The sequence below is a fragment of the Mus musculus genome, chromosome 13 (genome assembly GCF_000001635.26).
Source record: "Mus musculus strain C57BL/6J chromosome 13, GRCm38.p6 C57BL/6J".
Classification (NCBI taxonomy): domain Eukaryota; kingdom Metazoa; phylum Chordata; class Mammalia; order Rodentia; family Muridae; genus Mus; species Mus musculus.
The window spans coordinates 99072862-99082546 of record NC_000079.6 but is presented as its reverse complement, the minus strand read 5'-3'; the positions used below and the strand labels follow the sequence as shown (position 1 = coordinate 99082546).

The 9685-nt window shown below is 43.5% G+C and overlaps 2 long non-coding RNA genes across 3 annotated transcripts in view; one reads left to right on the top strand and one right to left on the bottom strand.

The window, feature by feature from the left end:
• Window positions 1-6019, top strand: part of 2310020H05Rik (RIKEN cDNA 2310020H05 gene) — an 11394-nt gene extending 5375 nt beyond the window's left edge. The window contains exons 4-6 of the long non-coding RNA NR_045495.1: window positions 3509-3614; window positions 3697-3838; window positions 5747-6019. This is a non-coding gene — a long non-coding RNA (RIKEN cDNA 2310020H05 gene). The remainder of the gene's footprint in view (window positions 1-3508; window positions 3615-3696; window positions 3839-5746) is intronic.
• Window positions 6020-8512: 2493 nt separating this feature from the next.
• Window positions 8513-9485, bottom strand: Gm35493. Of its 2 annotated transcripts, none has more exons than XR_382812.1 (2): window positions 9303-9485; window positions 8513-9223 (listed from the first exon to the last, which is right to left on the bottom strand). It is a non-coding gene; the product is annotated as a predicted gene, 35493 (long non-coding RNA). The 2 variants fall into 2 exon arrangements; XR_382813.1 differs by having other exon boundaries at window positions 9342-9485.
• Between the last annotated feature and the right edge of the window lie 200 nt (window positions 9486-9685).

Here is a 9685-nt window from a genome sequence, read left to right as displayed (position 1 = left end):
GTAGAAAAGCAGAGAGAAAGAGAGAAGGTAAAAGAAAGAGAGGGGCTGGCCATGGCCACTTGGAGAGAAGTGGGGAAGGGAGGGGAAAAGGGAGAGCTAGAGATGAGAGTAAGAAAGGTGAGAGCTTAAGAGAGAGAGAAGGGGCCAAGCAGCCCCTTTTATAGTGGGCCGGGCTATCTTACAGTTGCAGGGTAGCTGTGGGGAAGAGCATACCTGGCTATTGTCAGGTCACTGAGGGTGGAATCTAGCTAGAATGCCAGGAGCTTGGGGCTTTGTCTGTGTGACTGATAGTCACAGAATTATGGAGTTGGGGGCTCTGTGGTGTCAGGCACCTGTCTCTGGGAACGTGGCTCACTGTTCCGTCCCTTGTAGAGTTTTCTACTGGGTATCCAGAGCAAGCCTCGCTCAACCAAAACAGGTTGCCTTTCACGGTCCCACAACTGAAAGCAGGACATTAAACCTTAGCTTCTGCCTGTCTATTTTCTATTGATATGACTGAGCACCAGTCTCTTATGAGGAAAGGTTTAGTCAGTTCACGGTTTTGAAGGCTAGGATTCAAGACTGGCTCACCACTTCTGGTGCAATGTTTATTGCTGATGGGAAGTCTACAAGGTCCCAAGGTGATTCGGGGTATCACATAGAAAGAACAACTGAGCACAGTCTCTCAGGTCTCTTCTCTTTGGATAAAGCCATCAGACTATAGCCGCACTTAAGGTCTTATTTCCCTTTGACGCTTCACAAAAGTCCCATCTTCAAATGACATGGCTGAATTAAGTTCCCACCCTCTTAATACATCACAGAGTAAGTTTTGATAGGAAGATTCAAACCACGGCAGTTCTATATTTGACTCTTGGAGTAGAGGTGAAAATGCACGGTCACTCAGAGAGATTTGATTGGCACCTTCATTGGATTTGGAGCTGGCCATGAAACCCACTGTAGTGGGACAAGGTGACCTTGAAGCAAAGGCTGGAACGAACCATGAGCCCAGGGTATAGAATGGAGAATCTCCAAAAATGCAAGGCTCTGTATCCTATCCTATGGGAGCTGAGTCATTCCGGAGGAGGTGGCTTGATAGTCCTGGCATATTACATGAAGTCAAAAGAGACAATAAATCCTGGTCATAAGGGGCAACTACGATGCCCAACAGAATAGTCACAGACAACATTCCAAAGCCATTGCTTTAGCGGTAAATCAAGATCAGTCTGAGACAAAAGGAAAGCCGTCAAGAGGCCAGGTACCCCAGCTCTGTGCAATGCCAAGATGACATATAAGTTTCCTCCCACTAGGTAACCTCTTAGGAAAAGAAAGAAATAAAACCACCTTCAGATATAGATGGCTTTTATTTGAAGAATACTGTTTTCTTTCCAGTTTCTATTATTGCCTCAAATTCAAGTTAAACAATGTAAAATACAATGTAAAAAAAAAAAAAAAAGTAGAGAAATCAATGGAACCATGATGTAATGAGAATTTGTCACAGAAAAAAAAAAATGGAAGCAACTCTCTTGTTTTCTCCATCCAACTGAGTTGTGTAGTATGCTAACACTGTTGTGTGATGTCTACCTCTTAATCTGTTTCCAGAGAATGCTTGTAATACATCTTATATTACCGTATCATTTCATAAAAATAAAAATTATGTCACTGCAATGGGGTTTGTAGCTAGTGGTAGAGAGAATATTTAGCATTCATGAGACTGGAGGCTGAATCTCCAACATTGCAAAACAAAAATAAATAAATAAACTCCCCGTCATAGGTGTGCTTGCATACCACAGAGAACTAGGCAATCATAACTGAGAAGTAAGGTCTATGATCAATGATGTAATTATACACCAGCTTACAGATCAAAGATATCTCTATGATTTAAATTTTAAAAGCAAATAGAATAAAATACCAATCATTGAATGGAGTATTACAGATCCACTGGACTCTCAATCTCTCAATCTTTTTTGTTATTTTATCCAGACAAGGTTCGACAAATATGGAAATGTATGCCCAATATGTTCAAACCTTCTGCCAAGAAAAGAAAAAGTCAGACTTCCAAACTACAAAAATAACTTGTCTGTGGAAACCTGGTCTTTCATGAGTTCTGAAAAGTAGAAAAGCCACAGGAAATAAAAACCTAAGCAGGTCATGAATCTTCACAAAGGAAAGGTCAATGTCGAGAGCTAACCATTGGGGACCTTGATGAGCCCCAAACCAGTATCTGAATAGAGTTATGGCTGGCCCCTGCCACCTTAATATAGGAAATTATCATCTAAAAACAACACATGGTCTATGAACAAGTTCCGCCAAGCTGCCAATACTGCTCTCTGTCCATAATGGCAGACTCATGAGAATCATGCATTAGAAATTCTACACAGGATTTTTAGCAAGATACTTGCTATGATGCATGGAAGGGTGGGGGGTGGGAGGGGGTGGGAATGAAAGCCGAGTCCCAGTAGCAAGGGTTCAGAACTACCAGAGTGGTGACCAGTGGTGATCGATGGTGTGCATGAGGGGCTCTGCTCTGGGCCTGGTCACACTAACAATTTGAAGGGAATATCAATGGAGATAGACGAAATCCTTTGTGGATAAAGTGAGGATTGCCAAAAGAACTTAGCAGGCTAAAAGGATGGGCATGACCGGGTTTATAGTCAATAGTTCTGCTCGTTGATGGTGGGTCCTCTGCACGCCCCTTTCAGGATAGACCAGTAAGAGAAGGACAACATCAACGCATACACACAATTCCCTGACATTCAAACACACATGCTTTGGAGTCAGACATCTTTGCTCAAGTCCCTACACATTCGGTCCTTCCTCAGCATGTTGGTGACACTGCTAAGGATACCTACCGCCCGCCTCGATGGGTTGATGTGGGAACTAAATGAGATGCAAAAGATGAGAAGTATTTAGCACATTGCCTTGCCCATAATAAGCTCTCAACAGATAATAACTATATATAGATGTACACACACGGTGGCTTAGCAGGAGCATGTGTGAAAAAGACTTGCGGTTTTTAATAGATTCCAAGTTCCAAATGAGCCAATGATCTGATGTGGTCTCCCAAAATAACTGATAGGGACTTCAGCTGTCTTTAAACAGCCTTGGTAGGCAGAATACATGAAGTGGCAAATTTTGCCAGATGCCCCCGCCCCCATGTCGGATGCCAGTGGGAGCCCCCACTCCACTCCCACTATCTCCCATTAGAGCGCATCTTCTGAACTGACCTAAGACAAGAGCTCCGTCTGTCCCGCCGATGAAGGGTTGTGCTCATCCAGCCTGGAGAGAAATACTTAAGGGCTTCACAACAGCTGTTTCAAATATTTTTAGGACAGCCCCATGGGAGAGAAATTAGCACTCAATGTACAGTCAAACTGATTTTTTTGGAGTCTTAGTTTATAGGAAATATCTGAGGCTTGGACGAGGACCTAATTGAAACAATAAGTCAACAATGAAAGAGCACCTGTCAGTCTGCTCTGAACAGTCTAAATCAGCCCTGAACTATTTTTTTTCTGTTTGATCATTTTTATAGGTAGGAGTCTCTCACTCTGAAAACAAACAAGAACCTTTCCAGAGAGTTTGATCATCTTTTAAGATTCGGTCCACACCATCATCCGCCCATTTTCAGGAGAAGAAAAGTAAATAAAGGAGGGATACTTCAGTAAGTGCCTCGCTCAGCTCTGAGGGAGACTGGCGCTCTGCTCATTTTCCTCTGCTCAGGTTCCGCCCCACCCACTGATGAGCTGGGAAGCCTCCTGTCTCAGTTAGGTTCTCCTGGAAGCCATGAACACGCTGGTGTCTTTGCACGTTCTTTCTCTCCTCCCTGACTCCGTCTAAGCAGATTGAAAACTTAGTTTCTGAGGTGAGTGTGAGGGATTGCACTGGATGGAGCGCCGGGCAGCCAGCTGCTCCCTGGGGAGCAGCAACAGCAACTCCACCTTCTATGTACATAGTGACATGACTCCATCTCAAGTTCTCATCTGTGAGCTATCCCAGACTCTGTTTTTAAGTAGGGTGTGTATATGTGTGTGTGTGTGTGTGGGGTACATATATACATGTATACACACCCACATATGCATGTATGTATATATACACACATATATGTATGTATATGTGCATATATGTATACATATACACATATATATAATTTTAAAAAATAAAACCATTTGTATTCTGATCATAGTGTAGGAAGTAGGTCTTTGATGGAACAGGCTCTGATTTCTCTTACCTGATCACTGCATTTAAGTGAGAGAGAGGAAACAGAATCCCATTCACAATACAAATAATAGAGAAAAGCAGAAATCAATATGTTTCCTAATCCAAACCAGAAAGCTGTTGTAGCTCTGCACCATTTCCAAAGACTGTTAGCCCACAGGCAGACACCTGCTCTGGAATGAAAATCTGTGCAGCCTGAGGCTGCTTCTGCTAAACCCCCTCTGTCCTGAAGGCTCAAACGTCAGGAGTAAAGTGGGCCGACAGTGACTGACTAATTGGAATACTTTGATCTGGTCACATGTTAATTTAAGAATAAAAATATAGCTTTAAGCCAGGCGTGGTGGTGCGCACGCCTTTAATCCCAGCACTCAGGAGGCAGAGGCAGGAGGATTTCTGAGTTCAAGGCCAGCCTGGTCTACAAAGTGAGTTCCAGGACAGCCAGGGCTATACAGAGAAACCCTGTCTCGAAAAAACAAAACAAAACAAAACAAAAATAGCTTCAATCAGTTCCTCTCCAATACTGAGGAGTTACGACAATGGCTACTTGGCCAACATTTAGAGTTGGTAATTATGTTTTATAAACACTAGGAACTTCTCAAGGTAACCCTAAATGCATAACTGATGATATGCATCCGTTTGCAAATGATATGCATTATTTGAAAAGAACCCCAGGGACAACCCACTCTCCCATTCTTCCACAAGACATTATTTACCAGCAAACTTCAAAGAATCCCACAGAGATTTTCAATTATATTTATTATTAGCTCTGCAATCAGCAAGCTGATTATGTAAAGCAAAGGCAGTTAACTTGGATGGCTCAGGGACCAGCATCAGGTTTCAAAGTGACACGTGGCTCTTGCAGAAGATCACAGACATTGGGAAGATAGCCATCCCTCTTTTGTTTTGTTTTGGGTTATTTCGACTCTATCAATGGATTCTCCTGTTCCAGACACTGCTGTCTTTACCCGAAGGTTAAAAAACTTTTTTTTCAAACAAAAATATTTTAGGTGTTTTTATTTTAATAACACTTCAAGAGGTGGCTGAAGAGATGACTCAGAGCAATTAATGCTCCTGCAGAGGTCTCAGTTTGTTTCCCAGCAACCAAATGTCAACTCAGAACCTTCTGTGCCTTCAACTCCAGGGGGTCTGACACTGTCATCTTGCTTTCTCACACTGGGCGTGGTGCTCATACAAGCATGCAGACAAACACTCATATACATAAAATAAAAATCGTTTAAGACAAAATAAAATGTCTCAGAAGGAGATTTGTTCCAAGAAGAGATGTTCCTTATCCCAACAGCTACATCCATCAAGGGTCCTGGGAGTCAAAGCAACCATGACTTTACTCATGACTGAGTGTTATGGGAGTTTTTTGTTGTTATAGTTGTTGTTGCTTTTTAAACCAAGGTGTGCTGTGAGAATGAGGGCATTGAGGACCCACGATGAAAAGCAGCAGTGGGGAGATCAGGCTTAAGACACGCGGGACAAGGGCGGGCTATGCTGGTGCCCTGCCCAGAGCGGGACTCCTCAGCCATTGGCATCTGCTTCTTTGCAGCCCTGAAGCAAACAGAGAAGAGCAGCCAGCCTCCCGCGGAAGCTCTTCACAGTCTCCCAGGGATTTCCAGTCATGGCCAACATCTTTGTTACAGGACGGAATCCAGCAACCACTCGCAACCTTAGCATAAAGCAGTAGCCAAGTCTTACGGGCTAGTTACGAATATCAGATGTGCGGTGACTATCCACGGGCTTAGAGTGAGTTGGGCATATTTAAGTTATGAAAGATGTGTTTATTTCCCCTGGACCCCAAATAAATGTCAGCGACAGCTCCAAGGTCAAGAGTCCTTCTCTCTGAGGTAGCGCCACCAACCATAGTTTTTCTAGACAACTTGAGTCATTCGCCCTTCAGATATGCTGGGTCTTTGTACTAAAGATGGTTTGTGGGGAGCAGTTTCCTCTTGGCCTCTTTATAACGCTGGAACGAGGTTCAGCCCCTCTGATTTAGGTCTCAAAACTGACTGCTGAAATAGAACATTTTAAACACTCTCAGTTAGGAGACAGTAGGAGCCAGGTCTCAGCCTGCAAAAATAGAGGCCAAAACTGAGACAGAAAATGAGGTGGCAGACAGTTCACGGCACTTCACAAAACAGGTGACATAGGCAAAATGTGCGTCACCTTTTTTACAGAGTTGTTACAATGACTTCATTTGCCACAGGTTATCTGCAGGTTGAGTGAAGAGAGCAATGTTTGCTTACAAATAAAGATAGTGAGACTCAGGCCCATGCTTTCCCATCACCAGTGGAGCCCCAGAAGAAGCACACAGACAATAGGATCTCCCTTGCTCTTTGGTCTCCTCTTCACTGATGTTGCCAGTGAGGGGCAAGAGCTGCAATTACCATGAAACCAAGAACAAAGGACAAGGTCAGGTGATGCTTCCTCTAGCTCAAGTAATAATGTCTGACTGAATAGAAAGGTGCTTTAAAAAAAAAAAAGTTCACAGAGAGTTTACCCACAGGCTTCCAGCCTTTGCTTCACAAACAAAAGCCAGTGCCACCACTAGCTTCAAAAGCCAAGGCCCCTTGAGTGGGAGTTCCATCCAATAGGCCAATAGCAACAAAGTTGAACACCAAGGGGAAGGACTTTAGGTCATTGGGCAAGTCTTTGAAGGAAATTGTGAAACCCCTATGTGGTGGCTTGAATGGTAATGGCCCTCATAGACGAATGTGTTTGAATGCTTGACCACAGGGAGTGGCGCTGTTAGAAAGTGTGGCATTGCTAAAGGAAGTGTGTCGTTGTGGGGTCGGGCTTTGAAGTCTCATGCTCAAGCTACACCCAGAGTGGCCACAGTCTCCTTCTGCTGCCTGTGAATCAAATTGTAGAACTCTTTGATCCTTCTCCAGCACCATGTCTTCCTGAATGACAGACACTATGCTTCCCACCATGATAATAACAGACTAAACCACTGAAACTGTAAGCCAGCCCCAATTAAATGTTTTCTTTTATAAGAGATGCCGTGATCCAAAAGGGTATACTGTGTAACACACCGTGACACAGTGCAGATTCCATGGTGAGTCCCTCCCTCCATCCATCCGTCTGTCTGTCTGTCTTCTTTGGTGGTGTGATGGTTTGTATATGCTCAGCCCATGGAGTAGCACTATTAGAAGGAGTATTAGTTGGAGTAGGTGTGTCACTGTAAGTGTGGGCTTTAAGATGCTCATCCTAGCTGCCCGGAAGTCAGTATTTGGCTAGCAGCCTTCAGATGAAGATGTAGAACTCTCAGCTCCTCCTGCACCATGCCTGCCTGGATGCTCCCATGTTCCCACCTTGATGATAATGGAATGAACCTCTGAACCTGTAAGCCAGCCCCAGTTAAGAGTTGCCTTGGTCATGGTGTCTGGTTACAGCAATACAACCCTAACTGAGACAGGTAGGAAGGTTGCATGGGTAAAGGGTGGATATGGAGGGATGGGACATAATGCAAAATTATGATTGGGGTACATAATGCAAAATTTACAAAGAATCAATAAAAATAGTTGCCATGGTCGTGGTGTCTCTTTGAAGGCAATAGAAACACTATTTAAGACCCACAATCTCTTCTTCTTGCTCTTTGCTTCCTGGCCATGAAATGAACAGTTTTGCTCCACTATGCACCCGCCACAGCCTATAATCTATCTTCACCATGATATGCCCTTTTGTCACAGGCTCAAAGCAATGAGCCAGCTAAATATGGACCAAAGCCTTCAAAACTGTGAGCCAAAATCAAGCATTTTTCATGATAAGTCACATATCTCCAAATATTTCATAAAAGTAACTGAAAGCTAAAACAGCAACAACAACAACAAACCAGTCTGCTGCTATGCAGTCCAAAATTTGATAGAAAACTACATAAAGTCTGAATGGAGAGAGCGAAAACATTAACAATGTTTAGTATTAGTGGTTCACTGAGCTCTCTGAATAAGAGATGAACCATGAAAATGTAAAGACACTGCTATTACTAGTTGCAACACCAACTCTGTCTCCTGTGTGTTCCTGGGAAATAGATGCTTCTTGGGAAACATTTCTACGACCTCACTGGTCTTAAAATTGAATAGAGAACTTGAGGGCACGTTTCTTACAGAAATACACACCATACATTGTTTTTATATGGTTTTGATTTCAGTTGTTTTAGCTTCCAAAGTTGAGCACACACTTGCGAGCAGAGCCAGTGTAGGGGCTGTTCAGTGTTGTACTTGACTGTGGCCTGAAAGCTTTGCTGGGGAATGGAGCCTAATTCACCGCTAACGTGGATCCAGCAGCTTCCTTGCAGTGAACGGGAAAATAGTTCTTTTTTTTTCTTTAAGTTACATACAAAAGCTGTTGCAGTTTTGCCCCACATGGAGACCACCCCTTGAATCCAAATGTTTGATGTGAAATGCATTCTCGTCCCCGTGCCTTTCTCCAAAGCCGTGGAATTCCCCATTCTCTCCAAGTTCAAATTAGCTCTGCCTCATGAGGGTCTCCAGCTCCATTTTCTCCCTCCAAGAGGAAAAGTGAAAAATTCTGAAGGATTGTAAAGTACTTAAGGAAAAAGAGTCTCCTGGCCTCCTAGTGGAAGCAGAAACGCCAAGCCAACTCCAGTGTGCTGATACATGCTATACTCCCCAAATTAGACTTTGTGGGATATTTACTGCATGCAGAGCCACAGATTGCAGCCTAGAAAGAATATACAGAGGTATAACAGCAGAGCCACCCCTGAAAGAATTCAGCTGCTCTGAGAAACGATATGTGGCTAGTCATGCTGTATTGGACCTAAGAGCAATAAGACCTTGCACTAATCTCAGAGGGTCTGCTCACTAAGAACTGGTACCCTAAAGTTATTCTTCCCTTCAACAGAAATAAGAATATGGGAGCTACAAGCCTCTTCTCCATCACTATTTGTTCCTGAGGCAGTAGTTCATTCCCTGCCAGCAGGACTCTCTGGTCTCCTCCAGGGCATCAGACAGAGGGTGGCCATCCTTCAAACATCTCTCACGCTATGTTTTACAAGCTGATATTCCTAAGGGAAGATAAAAAAAATTAATAAGCTTTTCTAAGTGCAAATGGAAATGGGAAGACATGGGGACACAATGGGACACCTGCTGGTAAGTGAGTCTTGCTGGGAGGAGTCTTTTGACCTGGTTAACATCCAATTTCAGTAGCCGGAGAGCGTCCCCGAGCCTCATGTCAGGTTTATCCCTCACACGATCTTCTTAATGAAGAAAAGCAAGCTGGAAACGCCACAGTGCTGTGTGGATCACCATCCCCTGGAGAGCTGTGTAGGAAAGCTATAATGAAGTGAGTACATAATTCAATGTTAATGTATAAAACACATGACGCTTTGTAAAAATAAAATAAAATTCACGTTCTCAAGGGCTTTTGAATTCACTGGGCAATACCTACAGCAAGTTTGATCAAGTTACAGATTTCTATCCCAGAGCTCTGCCAATTCGTCACGACTTGTACCCAACATCCTCCTGGC